Source organism: Ceratotherium simum, chromosome 19 (genome assembly GCF_057802395.1).
Source record: "Ceratotherium simum simum isolate JZ-2026a chromosome 19, ASM5780239v1, whole genome shotgun sequence".
Lineage (NCBI taxonomy): Eukaryota > Metazoa > Chordata > Mammalia > Perissodactyla > Rhinocerotidae > Ceratotherium > Ceratotherium simum.
Window position 1 is genome coordinate 42,658,583 of NC_141918.1, and position 21,518 is coordinate 42,680,100.

A 21,518-nucleotide genomic window follows, 5' to 3' on the forward strand; every position below is an offset into this window, starting at 1 on the left:
TTTTGAAAGTCTAGACTGAGATTTCAAATCAGTTTATGTATACCAGATGAGTTCTTTTTGGAAGGACTGACAGACTAAATTAATTATAACAAAAGAACGAAGGAAGGAAGGAAGGAAGATAAAGAAACTCTTAGAATGAAATATTCAATAATTGTTCTTTTGTTCATGTCTGTTTTAAATTATTTTAAATACACTTTTAATATTTTGTAGTTTTCTGCATAAACTTATGCGATTTTATCAGTATTGTTTCAGAATTCAAATATTTGGAGAGGAAATAATATTTATATGTAACGAAAATAACATTTACTATCTTCTATTCCAAAGCATTTGCAGCCTCTGAAGTCACCATCTTCTTCATTATCTACTAAAGAATACTGTTTATTCTAGTCCCATCTTATTCTCGTTCATCTCCCTAAATAGTTTATATCTAGTAGAGTACAACTTACTTTTATAAACTTACAATTTAAAAGAATTTTGTCTAATTACCTAATTACTCCCATTTCATTGCTTTAGAACAGAAGCCAATGAAATGTGGCCTGGGGACCTAATCCAGCCCTCCACCTTTTATTTATAAATAAAGTTTTATTGGAACACAGTTATGCTAATTTCTTTATATATTGCCTATGGCTATTTTTGCCCTACAATGGCAGAATTGAGTAGTTGTGACAGAGACTGTGTGCACACAAATCCTTTATTCACTATCTGGCTCCTCACAGAAAGAGTTTGATGACCCCTGCTTTATAGCATCATTGTCCACTCAGTCCTACTAAACCCTGTGGGAGCCTGAGGACTTGCTTCCCCAACATTCTTCTCGCAGATCCCTGGGGATAACATGCCTCTCAGAAATTCAACAATGAGAGACATGTCCATCCACACCCACCCTGGTCTTTACTTCTCAGTGGGATTCTACATAGCACCCTGATGGTTAGCAAGTGGCTACTGATCCTAAGGCCATTGCACATCCTTGGTATTGAGTTACCAATTTATAATGTACAAAACTACCATACACGTGGCACTATTTTCCTCTCCAGAAGTCTCACTTTCAATACTATCCCATCGTGGGTCAATCTTCAAGATAACTGCCAAAGTCTCTTCCTTGTCCATTATTTTAAAAGATCACCCTATTTTTAGAGTTCTGCTCTAAAACTTTTCCCTAAAAATGATTCAGAATATCTCACTTCCCTTTCTATTTCTATTTATACACCCCTTTATATTTATATACTCGTATATCACATTGGCCCATTCTTTCACTATTTCATTCTCACGTCCACACATCTGCCTAAAATGCACTTTGCCATGAGCCAGCTTCCACCATATGGATTATATCAACATCCTAGAAGATGATAGAGCAAGATAATAGAAACCTGAGTTCATGAAGACCTGTTGCGACAGAGCCACCTACATACCTCAAGCCACCCATCTCCATCTAAACTGCTGTGTGAGGAAGAAATAAACTTCCTTTTTGTCTGAATCACTGTACTTTAGGTATATTTATTGCATCAGATTAGTCTGTACTCTAACTAACGCATAACTAATTTCATTTATTTAATCCCAGATTCTCATTAACTTTGTTTTTTAAAAAAGTAGTTTTACTGGCGAAAGCAATTAAGTGCAGAATTCTGATAAGCTAATAACTCTTCTCTTTTCCTATTTATCTCTTTAGTCTTCCTGTAACTTAAAAAAAATTAAAATATTTCTTCCATTTAGTGTTAATTTAATTTCTGTTTGGAATAGCAATACATGTCCTATCTTTGGTAAAAATCCAGAGTTCTTGTCTCGTGAAACAAATTTTTGATGCCTTCTCTGAGGCAAGTGAAAGCCCTGTACCTTGATGATTTTAATTCACTAACTAAAATCTCTTAGATCAGAGGACTATCTGTGTCCTGATAGTTGTTTATCTTCAGACAAAAAGGGACTGTTAAAATAACTTTGGCTACATTTAAATTTAGCCATGTTACTTGTTTCTGTGAATGTTGATAACCAGATATTCTTCAGGCTAACTAACCATTTTTTTCACCTATTTTAAACATATTTGCTTTCATAGATGAGCCAACATTGACCCCCTATGCCTAATTATCAAAGTGAAACACAGAATGAGAGTGTTTGCTGAATTTTGACAGTTGGGAAAAGTTGAGTAGAGTCGAGTCAATTAAATGGTTATAAACTTTTTAAATTCTGGCCAGGGAATTTAATGTTCTGATACAAAGAAATTGAAATGTATGGGGAAAAATATCTTCACACAATTATACAATTCTAGGAAGTATGTATGTCAAATATTGCAAATCTTTTGAGAAAACAAGCCCTGCAAAAATACAAACAGCCAAGATAGTGAATCTTTTTGATCAAAGAAAGCCTATCCCACAAAAGCCCACTTATGACCTTTTGTTGTTAGTTCTGTCAAGTCAATTCTGACTCCTAGTGACCCTGTGTTAGTGACTTTGTGTACAGGCAGAGCAGAACCCTGCCCTTATTGACAATGCTCTGCTGCTGTTCATAGGGTTTTCATTGGCATTTTTTCTGGAAGTGGGTGGCCAGGTCCTTCTTCCTAGTCTGCCTTAGTCTGGAAGCCCTGCTGAAACCTGTCTACCACGGGTGACCCTACTGGTATTTGAAATACCCTTGGCATAGCTTTCAGCATCACAGCAACATGCAGTTGCCACAGTATGACAACCGACAGACAGGTGGTATGATTCCCTGACAGGCAAACCAACCCAGGTCGGAGCAGTGAGGGCGCCAAATCAAATCTTAACCACTAGACCACAAAAGCTGGCAATTGATGAACCTTAGGAGAAATTAAATAGTGACCTGTAAGGAGTGTTACAGGAGTGCAGGATCAGGCTGAGTGATTTTGACAAACAGATTGAAAATCTATAAATTAGAGTTGTTTTAATTCATCATTAAACCAATGTCATTTAAAAAGCTAATACCCCTGAAAAAAACAAGACAATTTAAAATGCTTGGTTTGATTTATGTTCACATTCATTTTACTTACAGGCTTTACATTTTCCCACAGGAAGACAACTATAAGATATATCTCATATCCATCAGGGATGCTTCTTTTTTGGCTGACGAATGAAAACAATATGCCTTTTCAATGGCAAATAGGAATGTGATCAATCACGAGGAAGGAAACACAATTCCTTATACTCAAAATGCTGAGATTAAATGACGTCTTGGTGAAGACTATTTGCAATAAGCTATGTCAGAAACTTCAGGATGTCATCAGACCTAATAATACCACCATGGTGTGAGGATCACCAGACTGTTTCTAAGACAGGTAATGTCTGTAGTAATCTGTTTCAGAAGGGGAAAGGAGAGCAAAGAAAGATGTCTTAAAAAATAATGGGGAAAAAAATAACGAGAAACAGACAGCTGGTAGGTAGAAACAACCTACCAGAAGTCTTCATGGGGCAGTAAAAAATGTCACTTTTCCCCTGATAGGCTCAAAAGTCCCACATTTTTCAGACTTCAAAAAGCTTTTATGTGACTTCTTCCTAGTTTATTTCCCAACAATGAACTATATTTTTAGCTTGTTAAATATCATAGTCAAAATGTGCAGGAAGTACACTTAAACCTTAAGTTTTCATGAAGCCTCAGACAAGGAAATTGAACTAGTTTGTTTTTATTGAAATGGTGAGTTCATAGGCACCAGCCAAAGCTGAAGTTAGACATTCTGGAATATTAGAGTGTCATTAGTTTTAGTAGGTTCAATTTTCAGTCACATTATCATATTATGTTTCAAATAAATTTTAGTCTACTGAGAGATATAAGGATATCAAGTTTTAGGTTCTCTTCTTTGAGAATTTTGCTCCTCTCTTAGCAGGGGAGGGGTATCTCTTTATAACTGTCTTGGACTTTGACCAGGGGAAAGAAGAAGGAAGGATGTAGTATTTGTTACAGTGGATGTCTTTGCCACATGGAAAAGTAGAAGAGAAAGCAAGTGTAATGTATTACTAAAGAGTTTTCAGGTGTTTTGGGATAAAACTTTATTTTTATTTGCATGCTTTCAGTAATTCTCCCTCTGAACCCTTGAGCACTTTCAAAGTCAAAGCAATTTTAACGGCATTTTCCCCCCCAACATTGACAAGTGTGTTTAAGCCACTGAAGAAAATGTTTTCTAAGTTTGTTTGAAAAGTCCTTCAGCTGTGTATGTTTCAAAATGCTCAGTGCAGAGTATGAGTAACCTGATAGAAGGGAAACATTAATAAAAAAATTTTTGAAAAGGACTTTTAGATAAAAAAAGCATCTTTAAAAATCCTTAATAGTTTTATTAAACATATTTATTAAGCTACATAATCAGTTAGGATGATTAGAGAAGTAAGTGGAAAGTGAGCTGGTACAGTTGCGAAGGAAGTTTCTTCCTACCTGGGGTTGTGATGTCATGTGATGTCATAACCCAACCTGTCATGGGCTACACTGGCCTGGGACCCTTGCAGAGGAAGGGGTTTTTCAGATGGCAACTACTCAGTTGCCCATTTCTGCCTCAAAAAAGCCAGAAAAATAATGTCCAGAACTAATTTGCTGAGTTCAGGAGCCCAATGTAGTGTGTTTGCTCTATCAGGATACCTAACAGCATTCAGTGAGTAACAAGACCAGGCTTCCTAGGGAGCCGGGTTCCTGTCCTGGTTCTACCATTTACTGAGTGGTAGTAGGGGAAGTGATGTGGGAGGGAGGAACCTTGAATAAGTGACTTCATGCATTCAATATATTTTTGCTGAGTAGTTATCAGGCATTCGTCTATTCGATAGGGATAATAATTCCCACATCATAACATTATTGTGAGGATCAAGTGAGTTAGTGAATATAAAGTACTTAGCAGACTGCCAGGCACACACAAATAGCTCAATATAGGGCAGCTGCAATTATTATACTAAGTGCAAATAGCCAGTAAAAAGCTTACCTTTGGGGATCTATTGTCAAAAAGCACACATGCAAAACAACTACAGATAAGGAGTTAGGTTACACAGTGATTAAACCATTAAGGCTCTTAAGAAAAGGTTCTTAAATTCTCTCTAGATATTTGTATCACTTTATATCTTGCTCATGTTATATCCTCTAAGTTTACAGCCAAAACAATAATATGCTCTTTATTAAAGAATAAATTTTTAGTAGGAAAAGCATTATGGAATGTGTACTTGTTCTTATCGATCTAGGCCAGAGGTCTCAAAGTATGGTCCATAGAAACCTGAGGATCACTCAAAACACTTTGAGAAAATTATATTCACAATAATCCTAAATTAATATTTGCCTTTTTTCACTGTGTTGACATTTGTACTGATAATGCCAAAGCAATAGTGGGTAAAAGTGCTGGTGCCTTAGCATGAGTCAAGGCAATGGACCAAACTGTAGTAGTCATCATTGTATTCTGCACCATCACTTGCAGTAAGGGAAAAAATGCCAGTTTCACTTAAGAATATCATTGATAAATCAGTAAAAATACTAATTATAAGAAACCTAAGCCGGGTGTACACATCTTTACATTATTCTGTGTGACAAAACGAGAGGACACATAAGGCATTTCAGCTGCATGCTAAAGTACAATGGTAGTCTTGAGGAAAAGCACCTGTGTGATTGTTTGAGTGCTGAAATGACCTAGCCCCTCTTTTCATGGAATTGTTTTTACTTGAAATAATGACTGACAGACAAGGAATGGTTAATTAGACGTGGGTGTTTGGAAAACATTTTGTCAAAAATGAATGAAGTGAGGAGCCACCCTGTGGTGTAGTGGTTAAGTTTGGCGCGTTCCACTTCAGCAGCCCAGGTTCAGATCCCAGGTGCAGACCTACACCACTCATCAGCCATGCTGTGATGGCGACCCACACATAAAGTGGAAGAAGATTGGCACAGATGTTAGTCCAGGGCAAATCTTCCTCAGCAAAAAAAAACAAAAAACAAAAAAACAAAGAATAAAGTGAGCTTGTCATTTCAAGGAAAACAACTGACAGTATTTGTTGCCAGTAATAAAGAATATGAGCTTTCATAGGAAATTTAGAATTTCAGGAAATCTGTATCTGCCATTGTGTGAATGTGATAAATTCCAAATACTACATGTTTAGAGACTTATCTGAGGACATCAGTGGTGATATTAACAAATGGTAATTTTTAATATTGTATAACAAGATGTGTCGATCTTTGGAAGATTTGAGTAATTCCCTGAATTGCTAGTCTTCTGATAACCAATGCATGATGTTACCAAAAAAAAAAAAGCATGGATAAAAGATCCAAAGATCCATTCAAAGTTCAAGGTAAATCAGTAGATTTTAATATAAGATGATAGAAAAAGTTCATACACATGGTTTCAGATTCCATGTTGCAACTAACCTTTAAAAAAACTACAACTTATCAAGTTTTGGTATAGTATTTAAGGAGAATATACACAATTATCTGAAGAAGCTATCAAAATAAATCCTCCCTTTTCCAAGAGCATACTTGTATGAGGATAAATTTTCTTCATAAACTTCAATCAAAATAATATATTTCAACAGATTGAATGTAAAAGCAGAAATCCAACTGTCTTCTATAAAGCCAGACAATAAAGAGATATGCAGAAATTTAAAACAATGTCACTCTCACTAATATTTTTGTTTCTGAAAATATAGTTATTTTTCATAAATCTGTTACTATGTTAACACATAATGAGTTTATTACTGTTATTTTTAATAAATAAATATTTATAACATCTGTGTTTTAATTTTTATATGGTATATAATCATAGATAGTCATAGATATAATGCACAAAACAAAAACTCTTTGGGGTTTTCCACAATTTTCTAAGAGTGCAAATGAGTCCTGAGACCCAAAGATTTGAGAACCTCTAAAAATCAATGACCTGAGATTCTACCTGAAGAAGTCAGAAAAAAAAGAGCAAGGTAAACCCAAAATAAGTTGACAGAAGGCTATAATACAGATAAGATAAAGCAAACAACAGAGAAATTTAATAAAGCCAAAAGATAGCTTTTTGAAAAGATCAACAAAATTGATAAACCCCTAGCTAGATTGATCAACAAAAAAGGGGAAAGAGAATCTAAATCCCCAAAATCAAGAATGAAAGGGATTCATTGCAACAGATTCTACAGAACCTAAAGGATAATAAACGAACATCACGGACAACTTTATGCTGACAAATTGACAACTTAAACGAAATTGACAAATTTCTTGAAAACACCTTGCCAAGACTGATGAGATGGAAGAGAAAATCTCGATGGCCCTCTTTTAAATAAATTGAAACTGTTATCAAAAACCTCCCACAAAGAAAATTACCATAGAAAGGCCATTGGTTTCAGTGGTAAAATCTACCAAACAGTTAAGGAAGAAATATCGCTAATCTTGTACAAATTCCTTCAGCAAATGGAGAAGGAGAGAACACTTGACAGTATTTGCTGGTGGACTGGAGGTGAGGAGTGAGAAAATGAAAGGAATCAAGCTGACATATAGTTTTGGCTTGTGCTGACTGGGTAAATTATGGCATCTCCTAGAATGGGGAAGGAACAGATGTGTAGGAAGGAACAAAACATGCATTAGTAGCAGTGTTTAGGATATTGAAAGTTTGATATGCCAAGTGTGTGTGCCAAGTCTACAATTGGATTTATGAGTCCGAAGATCTGTGGCGTAGTCCAGGACAAAAGCTATAAATGTGGGATTTATCAGTATATAAAGCCAGGATTGGGATTACCTGGAGACTGAAAGCACATGGAGAAGAGAAGGAGCCACAGGACTGAATACTAGAGTATACCAGCATTGAAAGGCAGAACAGAGGAGGTTAAGCTGGCAAAAGAAACAGATCGCATAGGGACTGAGGTAGTAGGGAAACAAGGAGATGCACAGACATGAAAACAGTGGTCTTTTCTATCAAATGCAACCGAGAAGGCAGGCACAATTGAATTGGCTACACAAAAGTCATTGTTGACCTTGACAAGAGCATTTTTAGGGGACAGTTGGAGAGGGGAGTCTTACTGGAGTGGGTTGAGGAGAAAAAGCAGAAATAGAGAACATAGGCAAATCCTTCAAGAGATTTTGCTATAAAGGGGAGGAAAGTAATTTATTAGTAGATTGTAGGTGCGAGGGTCAAGAAAATTTTTTTAAAGATTATAATTCCAATGGAAAAATCCAACAGAGATGACTACATTAGCAATGTAAGAGAAACGGCTGAATTATATGAGCTAAGCCCTTGAGAAGGAGAGCAAAATGAGCAGAGAGGTTGGGAGGGGAGGCAGAGTAGGGTTCTGATTTGCTGGTGGGAAAAAGAATGTATTCCCATCAGATGGCTTCAGTTTTTTTTGTGAAGCACAAAGGTTAGTCAGCAGATGCACAGAAGAAAAAAGGAGGATGAGACAAAGTGTGAAATACTGGTGTTGGAGAGGGGGAAAGTGAGCACTCCAGGGAAATTTCATAAGATCGTAGGGCAGTATTGAATGCCCACTTCAAAATATTGTAAATTTAAAGTGAAACCAGTTAGCTGAGTTGTATATTTTCCAGCAATGTTCTGTTACTTTGATTTAACTAGGAATAATTGGACAATTAGTCAGGGTTGTGGAATTAAAAGAAACGAATTTGACAGAGTGAAAGAGAAGCAGAGAGGTTGAGTGTTTGCACAACCATCCGCTCTCCTAACATCATCAGAGTAAGACAATTACCAGGGACCTTTTGCTTCAAATCCACTGCTAAATACAGTTGAAAGGGATTCATTTTTCTAGAGGCTGTGGCTATTTATCCATGACCTTCATAGTTTTCAGTGGAAGAAGGGAATGGTAGTGGCCCGCTGCCCTGAAAATTCTGCCTGGCTTTTAGATTCCACCTTCTTGTATTTTCATCAGTCATCTGACCGCAAACGCTGCTATCTCAGGTATTTCATCCTCTAGTGGGATACGGAGACCTTATCTCTCACCCTGCTCAAATGGAAACTTCGTTGGTATGTATTGCTTGAGCCTCACACAATTCCTGTACAAGAGAGAATTTGTTCTTTCTTTCTTGGGACAGGAATCAGAGTGACAATATTTCAGACACCAAAGATTTGATAGGGGCTGGAGCATCATGACCCACAAAGTAAATAACGTTGTCCTCATCCAATCTTACTCATCCTCTAAAAGGCTCACTGCGAGGTCATTGCACTTGTGATCTGTAAACCAGCAAGAAATGAATCCTATGCAGGCTGATGATCTATCTTTAGAGCTCACTAGAGTTCTTGGCTCTTCTAACGCTCACCACATGAAATGTCTCAGTCATTTTTGACAACGTTATCACCCAACACGTACATGAGCTTTGCTTAACACTACTAGCCAGTACTAAAATATAGTACCAGGCTCTAAGATCAGTTGTTCTAGACTGAAAATCTATCCCAAAAAACAGGAATCTGCACATCTAATTAGTTTTCTTTCATAGCTTCATTTGGTTATTGGTCATTATAAGTAACAATATTTATAATAACTAATGTTTGAGTGCCATCCTAAATGGTTTATGTGGATTAACTCATTCTTCGCAGCAACTTTATAAGATTGGTACTATTATCATTCCCATTTTAAAGGTAAGGAAACTGAGTCACAGAGTAAGTAACCTGCTCAAGGTGAAGGTAATAGGTGTCAGAGCTGCAATTTGAACCTTTGCATTCTGGTTCTAGGACTTAGTGATAATCACATGATACTGCCCCAATAATTTACTGAGCTTGAATAAGAGAAATGGTTTATTTATTAGATTTTGTCACCCTGTTTCTACTAAAGTTTTATTTTGGCTTACCCTACATTTAAAATATTGTAGATCTGATCATTTAGCTTTAGGAAGTTGTGTTTGCATGAAAAGGAATCAGACTAGATGAGTTAGTAGAATTTTCTAAATCCTTCTTCCTATATCATAGTCAGAAAAAAATGTAAGTTTGAACTGTATAAAGTTGCGTTATTTTACCTTTTTTGACTAATAAAAAAGGCAATTTTTTTCTGGCTCAACTTAATACAAAGGGGAAGCTATAAATCCATATTCAGTCTAGCTCTCTGCTTTATTTCAGTATCATGATAACTTTCGCTGTCATTCATGATCTCTCTCCTGGCCTTCCTTGTATCAGGAATAAACACCATCTCTTGATGAGAAAGCAAGTCAGGGCCAAGGGCATGGACTGTGACTGAGGGACAGATAGTGTCTTGTAAGATGGTGCTTGGCCCATGATGCCTGAAGCCTCCTGACCTTGGCCTCACTTGTCCTATGAGCTCCTCAGTCCAAGGACTCAATAATGTGAGATGTGACTTGCCTCACAGAGTAGACTCAATCCAAGCCTTGATTATTTTACTGTTTTTCAAAGAAACTCCTCTTGAAACCTAACAGAAAAATAGTCAATTTTTCTGATTGAAAAGTTAATTTATGATAGTATCTGAGAATGCTGTCAGACACTCAGGAACCATAACACCCACAAGGTGCTAAATTCCTCATTTCTCCCACAGGATTTTTCAATGCTAAAAACGGCATCAACACTAGTATTCCTGGCAAAAGCATTGCTAATTGACAATCATAAGAATCCAGCTACCGTGTTTACTGAGTGTGAACAAGAAATGTCGTCACATCCAGAAATTCCAAAATAGTTTTCTTTCTTTAGAAAATGTGTATCATTCCAGGATAAGCAGCAATTCTCTCACGTGCTCTAGTCTATGTCATTGGCCACCGCTGAGTCAGAACAGAGGTGACTTCTGGGCTATTGAAAGTGCCATTTTCTGTATTTTGCAAGTGTGGCAGTCTGGATGTCATCACCACATGAAAAGGTTGACAGAATGGCCATTTTAGAATTTGCCCAGCAAGCCTATAGAAGGTATGAGAGGTGTCAACTGGAAGATAAATGGTTCAGTCAGGGAACAAGAGCGTGGTAGTTATCGCTGACACAGACCATTCTTCCTGTCAGCAAGATATCACCAACATGTCTTCCAATATGAGGTGATATATTTTGGAGCCACAAATAAGGAATATAATTTCTATCCACTTCAGAAAGAGATAAGCGTGAACACCTAAAAATGACACACCAATATGAGGCAGACTGTAGAATAGCTAATGACACTTGATTTTATAATCCCCTCCTCCCAAATTTCCAACAGTGTTTACCAAAATTAGTGTCATTAGACAGGAAGATATATAATCTTATAAATATTTTGGAAGCCATCTCCATTAGCCATCGTATATTAAGATATCATGCTGGAAAAATTGTCTATAATTAGAGTGATGAAAAGAAAGAAGAAAATAAGCTACTAATAGCCAGAAAGAAAATACAAGCACTATCTTCATAATACTGAAAATGATCCTGCTCTTGGCAGGACCTTGGATACCATATAATCCAATTGTTTTCTCTTTACAAATAAGGAAACTGAAGCCAGAAAAGCTAAGCAATATGTATTTAAAAAGAGCATTTCATTAAAACTCAAATCAACCTTTAATTTTCTTATGAGTGTTTTTTTATCATCTTGCTTCTGTCAAGATTACAGAATGTCTGAGCTACCAAAGGTCAACAGAAAATTGAAGACTTCCAGCTCTGTTTATTACTTGGAAACCAGTGAGGTATACTCTACGTGACTCCTGGGAAAGGAGACACACATCTATCTTTTATGTCCCACCTTCTTTAGCTATTCCAATTAGCAAAGCTCTCAACAAAAAGATAGACATTAAGACAGTTTATTTTGAAAAAATATGCAATTTTGAAGTTAGAAGAGTTGGATTCTAAAATGTTAAGGCTAAAAATTCTATCTTGAGAATATATTGGTATAAATTTATTTAATAAGATAGAAAAGAGGTACTATTATAGGTGAACAGCCAGGCTACCCTCAGACAGGAAAATGGACAGTTTGTGCCAGCTGGTATATAAGAAAAGACTGATGTAAACTATTACTGTCCCCACTGGACATATGCCAGAAGAAAGAAAGAAAGAGAGAGAGAGAGAGAAGGAGGGAGGGAGGGAGGGAGGGAGAAAGGAAGGAAGGAAGGAAGGAAGGAAGGAAGGAAGGAAGGAAGGAAGGAAGGAAGGAAGGAAGGAAGGAAGGAAGGAAGGAAGGAAGATATTGGGTAACGTTTCTTGTGACATTTCTCTGTTATCAAATCCCTCCTAAATTACCCCCTATTTTCACCCACTCCCCCTCCCCAACACAATATTGTTCTCCTTTCCATTGATTTATCTCTTCTGGCCTCTTTCTAGATACCATAAGTACTCAAGCTACATCTGGAATCCTTCCAAGCTTGCTGTCATCACAGTGTTTTCACATAAGTACTCCAAAAATTCTGTTACATTGATGACATGGTGAATGAGTGAATAAATGAATGGAATGCATTAAAAGTTGGGTTTTAACCTCTCCTGTTATCTTTATAAACCTGATCATGAAATTGCTCCCTATTAGGAAGAATTTCCTTGGAAAATATGTGGGGTCTCTCCGCTTGGCTAGGACAAAATAGCGTACCCACACTATTTAGGTTTCCCCTGCAACATGTCCTTTTATTCTGGCCCCTTCTGGGACAACAGTAGGGTTATTAACAGTCACTTGATCCAACCAAATCTCTGCAGGTAAGAAATTCCTTCTAGAACATTTTTGAGAAATTATTAGTCAGCCTCTTATTGAACACCTGTCATAATAAAACTTACCCTCTGTCAATGCATTACAATCCGGTGCTGGTCAACTCTGATTAATAGGACACACCTCCTTACACTGAGCCCAAACCTCTTTTCCCTTTAACATTAACCTGATGCACTAATTTTGTAGCCTCAAGCAGCGTATAGCAAATCAGCTCCTCATCCTTCAGACTTACATTATTTGACATTAGCTATTATTTCTCCTCTTAGTCTTTGCTTCTATTTACTAAGCATCTCAATGCTTCCAAATCCTTCCAGCTTCTGTCTCAAAATATGATCCCTAACTGTAAATACTGCAAAGGAAAAGTTAACCCCATCAATACTGGGCTCTTAGCAGTCATATAAGAATGTTATTTGATAAACTAATTTCACTGTAGAAATGTAAATAGTAACAACTCATTACATTTTGTGGCCTAAATATTTTTTAATAAATATTATCTTTTTTGATCTCAGAGAACTCTAACGCAAGCATGGCTAAAATTATTATTTTAAATCATAGTTTATATTACTTGAGAAAGATTTGACTTTGAGATTGAAAAAGAAGCAAGTCTCTAATGTCCAACTTCCAGGTTGTGTGATTGATAGTTGAGATAGGTGTATGTGTGTGTATACATGTTTTGTAGGGAATATTTAATAAAAACATATTTATGTGCCCCTTAAATTTTACCCAAAGGTAGCATACTATCATAAACCTAGATCTTACAACACAAAAGACTCACAATATATTGAAAAGTCAAAAGAGCTAGTTATTATGAGATCAGTCACATTAAATAGTCACTTTAGAGACCTAGAAGCATCATTGGGGAACATGGTAAAATGTAGCTAAAAGTTTAATTATTTCCATGTGTGTACTATACGACCAGAAATAACCTGAGTCTTGGGAAGCTGACTTGACTCTTTGCAGAATGATCCAAATTATATTAAATTGTAAAATAACCTGAAACCTAAAACATTCTTTTGCTTTTATTATGAGGTAAGCATTAAAAATAGTATTTAACCACTAAAAATTTAGTTGCTTTAATTAACCTTTGAATTTTAGGATCTCACACACAAATGTTACCTTTTCACATGTTTCCCAAGGTATTTAATGGCATTAAATCCTATTCTCATAACAACAATTCTGTTCACCAAAGGCATTCTTCAGTTGTTTAACAAAAAATCTTTGTTCTATTAGGGGAAAGGATTTATTAAAACTCTTGGATCTTCCTATAAAATTCATTATCAAAGCCATTGATTTCTAAGTCACTGTTTTTTATGATTTTAGCATGAAATTTGCTAGTTTACTCTTAGAATCATGAAAAACGCTGTAATTTTTAATTTTGATTCAGATTATTTTGATTAGACAGAATAAAGATTTTAGGAAAGATTATCTCCTCTCTCATTGAAATCACCTTGATATTCCATTGCCTTGTGATTTTGACCTTTGTAACATCACACTGTACGTTAGAAGCCTGGCTCTGCTACTTACTATATTGGTGACTTTGGTTAAGTTATTTAACATCTGTGAACATGGTATCATCTGTGCAATGGGGATAAGATCAAAGGTTCTTTAGGAAAATTAAATGAAGTCATATATGTTGATGGCTCAGCACAGTGCCTGGCGTCTCATGCACACTCATGACAGTTTTCATGGTTTTATTAACAAAGCATTTTGGCATCATACTTGATGAGATCATTACCTTTATTCTCCTTAAAACTCTTTTTCTCAGCAGTTTTAAATATAATAAAAGGAGAAATACACTGAGTAGCATCCTGTTCATTTTCATATTCATTAAAATGAGCCCAGCTATAATTCTACTGTAAGAATTCCACATCATCCTTCCTTATTAATTTTATAGATCATTATTAATAACCTGTTTTGGCTTTTTAACCATGAGAAACCACACCTATTCAATGCTCTATCACAACCCAGCCACTTCCTCATGGGCCCGAGCTTGTCCAACGTGAAGTACTACACCTGTGCCTACGTGACAGCCCTAATTTGGGAAATTTTTTCAAAAAACAGCAGTTTCTTCAAATACAACCTTTTGCAAAGTCATTGTTTTAGATGTTGTTAAGACAATCGTCACAATGTCACCGAGAAGGTAAATTCTATATGTATTAAAACTTGTAGTATGTTTCAGCCTCACATAGGACCATCTGTCTTGGGTTCCTAATCTACTAGAAACATTAAAGGATCAATAACTGAGTGAATCCCACTCAGTCTTTTAACCCAAATATGTCATCCTATCTTCTCAAATCACGCAAAGACCTAGCGAGACAGGCCATTTATTCAGCGAATCAACAACTATGTGAGTGCATGTCACTGAAAAAAGAGCAGAGGATTCAGCAGTGAGTAAGACAGACATCATTCTTGCTCCTTGAACTTACATTCTAGAGGGAAAAGAAAAGCAAACACCAGTTTTAAAAGAATTGTGGCACCTGTGATAAGTAGAATGAATGATGTTACAAACATTGAGCTGAAATAGAGAAGAATGCCGCAGGGTGGTGGAGATGGATGATAATGGTAAGGAACCTCCTTCAGGTAGGGGAGATGCTGAGAATATGACACAAAACCCTATCCATAAAAGTTGAAAAGCAGCCAGACATACAGGGTCTTGTGCAAAAGTTTTAGAATTTATTCTGAGCACAACCAGAAATTACTGAAATGCTTTATATTTGGAGTGATGATGTCTTACTTGTGTTTAAAGATCACTTTAATATTTTCTCTACGTTAATTCAACAAAAAGTTGTCTAAACAAAAATGCCTTTTTTGATAAATTTGATTTTGTTTTTCATTTTAGAAATTATGTCATTGCTCAGAGTCAGTTCAGCAAACATATATTGAATTTCTGGCATGTGACATGTCCCTGTGCTAGACACTGTCCGTGTAAAGATGAGTGAAAATGGTCCGCATGTTTGTCTATTGGTTAATTCTAATTACTGAACACCTATATACAGTGTTTTGTCACTATGCCTATAAAATAATTTATATTTCAAAACCAAACAGTGTGCTAGGGCCAGCTGCGTGGCTTGGCGGTTGGGTGAGCGCGCTCTGCTGCTGGCGGCCCGGGTTCGGATCCCGGGCACGCACCGATGCACCGCTTCTCCGGCCATGCTGAGGCCGCATCCCACATACAGCAACTAGAAGGATGTGCAGCTGTGACGTACAGCTATTTACTGGGGCTTTGGGGGAAAAAAAATAAATAAATAAAATTTAGAAAAAAAGAAAAAAAACAGTGTGCTAGAATTATATTTCCTCGTCACAGGTCCAGTGACTTAACTCCTGCACAACTCAAAAAGGAAGGCTGCTAGCATCAAAGTCAATTGTAGTTTCTTTTCTAATACTCTATGCCACTTTCTAGTTTGCTTTGTATTTTAATTATGACACTCATACAACTTTTTTTGTTCTTCTAGAGTTTCAGCTCTAAGAATAATCTGTCTTCACAATATTCTAGAGTTTTTCATTCTTTTAATCTGGTAATGTATTGTACGGAAACTCTTTTTTTTCCCTGGAGACATACTGTCCCTGAGCCCACCAGTCCCCTTCTCCAATCTGAACTAGGTGTGTTCTAGACTGTCTGTACAGCTTACATGTGAACACTTCCCCTCCCTGGTTCCTGAGTTAGATTCTTTCTTGGATCCCAGCCCTTCCATTTTCACGGAGTTCTCCCACACCCTTACTAGAGGAACACCTTACACAATCTCTCTAGAAAAAATGCGTAGATGGTAAGCCTTCTCAATCCTTGCACGTCTGATAATGTTTCTATTTGGTCTTCACACTCAGTTGACAATGTTGACTGAGTATAGAACCATAAACTCAAAATCTTTTCCCCTCAGAACTTTAAAAGCATCCCTCCACCACCTCCAGCCCCCCACCCCCCCAGTTAAAAGCAGAGTTCCTCTTCTCCTTCGTTGCCTCCCTATTCTCTTCCTATTCTTTCTCCTCATCATCTTTCTGGTAAATTTTTGAACCTGTTTTTATTCTTTGTGCGTGGAAAGTTCATGATGATGTAATTTTCATGTAATCTGGCCAGGCTATGGGAGGCATTTCCAGTCAGAAGACATTTCCTTTCTTCAGCTCTGGGAAATTTCATTTTATTACTTCTTTGATCATTCGCTTCCTTTTACAATTTCTGTTCTCTCTTCTGGGACTCCTGTCTAGTGAGACGTTCACACATTGGGCCTTTTGGAGTAATCCTCTTTTATCTTTTTTTCATATCTTCTCTTTTTTTTCTTCCTATATATTGGGAAACTTCATCAGTTTCATCTTCTAGCTCTTCCATTAAACCATATTTTGGCGATCTTTCTCTTTTTTAGATTTCCTAGCTCTCTTTCTGTTTTACATAATCATTCATTTCTTATTATTTTCTTCTGGTTATATGAATATAATAACTTTTGCATTTCTCTAAATACAGAAATTATAATTTTTGATATTCTCCTCTGTTCTCTGAATAATCCCTGCTTTCTCTGTGTTGTGTTGTTGTGTTAATCATGATCTTTCTCTTTTCTGCTTTCGGTTTTACTCACATGTCTAGTGATCTCTACATGTTTTTATTTTTAATAATGAATGCATAGGCTGATGATTGATGGTTGGGCGGTTTCCTCTGCTGCTGAATTTATACATCTGTTTTTGAAAGAAAAGGCAGGCAGAGCTCTGAGTCATTGGGCAAAGTTTGTCAAAGGGCAAGTTTAGTTGGAGAGTACAGTTGAGAAGTCCCCCTGGAGGTTTGGGTCCCCATGTCAACATAAACAGAGTTTTAATCTAGACACCAAAATCCACCTCAGGCAACCTCAGATCTTCCTCAGAAAACTTGTTCAGTTGCTCTAGAGAAAGACCTTTGCTGTATTTTTTGCATGTAGGTAAATCTCAGCTGCCTGTCATTTAGCACATAGGTATGGGCAGGTGGGAGGGGCAGGACCAGAAGAACAGTTCCACAGACGTACCTTCAGTGGTCCTGATTTCAACTCCACTCCTCAACCCCAAGTTTTTCACTAGGACATTGGCTCCTCCCTCCTCTGCAGCCCTGAAATAGAGTGCTCTGGACCACAGTTTCTATTGCTCTGTTTACTCAGCCATTCACTTCCGTCTGCTTTCTGCTGTCCAGAAATGTGTTCCATTGTTGCCTTGCTGAAGAGCATGTGTGATGGAGAATATTGTTACAGCCATTTTTGGAAAATACAATCTGCCACACTAAAAAATGCTACAGAAACCACTACTAGTCAATTTCAGCACAGTGTGAAATGGAGCAAGTGTTGGGTAAGGGGAGGGGTTCAGAAAAAACAACTCATTTCAGCTCATACTCATTCAGAAGACATCTATTCAGAACATAAGCTTTCCTACTGTTTAATTTTTGCCCATGTAGTTGCTCCCCTTTGTTAGCTGCTCTTCATATTCTTTAAGACTTTTAAGATCTTGGGAAAATACTAGCTCCTCTATTCAATTCAGCTCAAGGAATATTTACTGATACTGACTCTGTTGCAAGTGTGCTCACAATTTTTCTACTGTCTCCTCCCCCACTCAAAAATAAGAATTCCCTAATTTAAACACACAACCTATCTTGTAGCTTTTTATCTGCTTATAATATTGTACCTTGTATGCCTTGATTATAAGACCTATGGAGTAAGGGACAAGTCTTCCCCATTTTTATGTCCCCTAATGCCCAAAACTTAATAAGTATTTGTTGGATTAATAATAAGTTTCTTCGGAAGCTCAGACTCTAAATTTTATGTCTTTCTGTAACAGGAGAATTCCTCAGGAATATTTTTGTTCTACCCAGAACTCTTAAAAATGTGGTTTTATGATTTCTCAACCTGCAGAATAGAAATGCAGTGAAATGAAATCTCTCTCTTGGACTGTGAAGGGAAAAACGACTTAAGGAGCCAGTCAATAGGCATAAGACCAAAACATCCTCAAGAACAACAGCCTGAACTTTTAAAAACACAATAGTATGAGTTTATTTAGAATAGTCAGCACAGGACACACAGGCATCAGTAATTCCTAACAGTTTCCCTGTATTCAAGCACCACGTGATATTTATAACTATGGCAGTACAGCATTAGGGCTAAGCACAGGAATTTGGGGGTCCAAATGCTTAGATTCAAACCCCAGCTCCTCCATTTAATGACTACATGGCTTTGTGAATGTTGTTTTTTCTGTCTGAGTTTTGGTTTCTCCGTATTTAAGAAGAGAATAATAATGCCTATGGCTCTTAGAACATAGTAAAACTCAGTAAATGCTAGTTGTTACTATGCGCTTAGTCTCCTACACCAAAATTACTTTAGATACATTCAATTTAACAGAAGTATGGGCAGTACTTTAGAAAGATTTCTATCTAAAAAGAATCAAAAAGAAAAAAACAGGAAATGGGAGAGGAAATTGATATTTATGTAAAACCTACCATTTTTAAGCAGCTATTGTGTTCCAGGCACTATGATAAGAGTTATATAAAAATTTCCTCATTAGAAACAACATTATTATAGGTATTTTTATGTTCCTTTTATATATGAGGAAACTAAGGCTCAGAGATAATCCCCATCTATTTTTTCAATCATTCAAGTAACATTTACTGAGATTCTACTATCTACCAAATACTAGCATACAAAGAAGAGCCTACGGGCTTGGATCATCTTCCAGTCATCGTCATTTATTTCAAAAATTCATTTAAGTAAAATTATTTATTTTCTACACTAGATAAGTGATTTATTATTTTATATAAATAATTATCAAATATACATTTTCAATGTGATAAATTGATGTACTCATAGTTATTAAAACATGATCAATAAATGTTCAAAGGATATCTACATATGAAAAAAACATGAGAAAGAGAAAAGATAAAAAGTATAAAATAAACCTAAGCCCTTTGAATACAAGTATTTTAATATGTAGGTCAAATTGCATACAACATTCTCTAAAGCTGCCCAAACTATTCTGTTAAGCTATGATTTAGTGGCATTAAATATTTCCTAAAGTAATATATATATATATTTTATAAATCTTGAAATCTCCATCGTTATCCAAGAATTTTCTTTGTAATGTTTTTCCAAATAGGATTTAACTACATAAATATAGCACAGTTTTTCAGGGAAGAAATGGTCAACTCTCTTCCCCTGTCTTTCCTAGAAGTTCTGGGTATTTTGCTATTTGTTACCATCTTTATCATTTTTAAGTTTGGCAACTTTGGGAATCATGTAGGCAAAGGACTAGATTTCAATGCCATTTTAATAGGGCATTTAATAAATATCATGATATATTGGCTTACTTGCATTGACTTTCAAAGCTGCAGTTACTTGTCAGCCCTTGAGGCTGCTTTGATTGGGCTGAACATTTAAGATGTGATTCAAGTGGTTTCTTCCTCTAATTCCCACTGACGGAGAAGTTTCCTGGCATCAGAGCTCTCCTGGCAGAAAATGATGGATTCCAAAAAGAGAGATTGGGTACAGCCATTTTAAAGTTTTATCCATATTCATTACTTTCTCATCCCATATCCAAACCATCACTGAAACTGGCAGAAACCACACTATCATCTTAGGAGGTAAGAATCCAAGGTTCTACTACTGGCCCTGACATTCAATAGCTCTGTAGCCTTGGCTAAGGCATTTAACCATTGGGTCTCCCAGTTTTTTCATCTGTCATTTGGGTTATAACATACCCACCTTTCAAAGATAAGGAAAATAAAATTAAATCACGTTTATGCAAGCAGTTTGCAGTTTTTAAGGTTCATGACTATGCTGGCATAAATCAAAGACTAATTCCACAAAATGGTATCCACTTTTACCCAACCCTATCTTATTTGAATGGTCTCTCATTCTCTCACCATACGCTCCTCATAGTACCTCAATAAGCTTTATAGTCACAATTCTCTTCGCTGGAGTTCACAATCCAAACTCACCGACCGGTGCTCTCTTTCAGCATTCCCTAGCTATCTTTTTGTTAAAAATAGTATTTGTTTACTGCTCTACAGTTTATAAAGCTCTATACTATTGAACTTAATTCATACAACAACCTAGTAAGCTGCCTATGGAAAAGGTTATCTCGTTACCATGGCTGTTGCATTGCAGTTCATGCCCCAGCTCCTTCTGCAAACATTTGATGTAACAGAAATTCTAAACCACATTTTGCAGGTAAGAAAACTGAGACTCAGAGAGGCTAATGAGAAAAAATAAGAAATAGATAATTAGCTGTAAATCCATGGGTAAATCTAGGTCTATTAACTACAGATTCTAAGTTTTTGCTGCTGGGTGATTATCTCTTCTCTTTGTAATGGTTCTTATTGATGGTATCCTCATGTATGTTTACTTGGTCTACATTAATCAGCTGTTCATTTGTTAAACTAAATACTTTAAAATTTTTAAATCTCCCACTTTTTCATTTATTTTCCCAGTTCCAGAGAAATATAATATATTTCTTATTATTATAATATATTATAATAATTATAATATGATATAATATAATAGTAAAATGAGAGGGAGAAAACAGCCAATGTTTTATATTAAGGTGGCAAAGGCTACCAATTTAAGCATTCCCCATAAAATGATAAATAATAAGACTTTGAACAGGGAATTAAGCTGCTTTCTAACACATTCTGAGACAAATCTTCTCTCTCTCACTCATTATTTTGTTGGAAGTACTTCCAATACTTATATTGGAACTTATAATATTGGAACTTATATTGATACTTATAATATCAATTATGATTATTGTTCAACTCTAAGCACAAAAAACAATCCAAAAGCAAATGTAAATTTTGTCTGTATTAGTGTGTCATTGCTCCTCTGTATTTTTTACTATTTTTATTTATATTCACATGTAATCTAATCTCAAGGATTCAAATGTTCATAATATTTCAAAAACACAATCTTCTTCGAGAAGAAATAAGCCACATTTCTGTTAAAAATGTTTATTAAGCTATGTAGTAGTGATTAAATGCCAGAAAAGTAGCATGCATGTTTC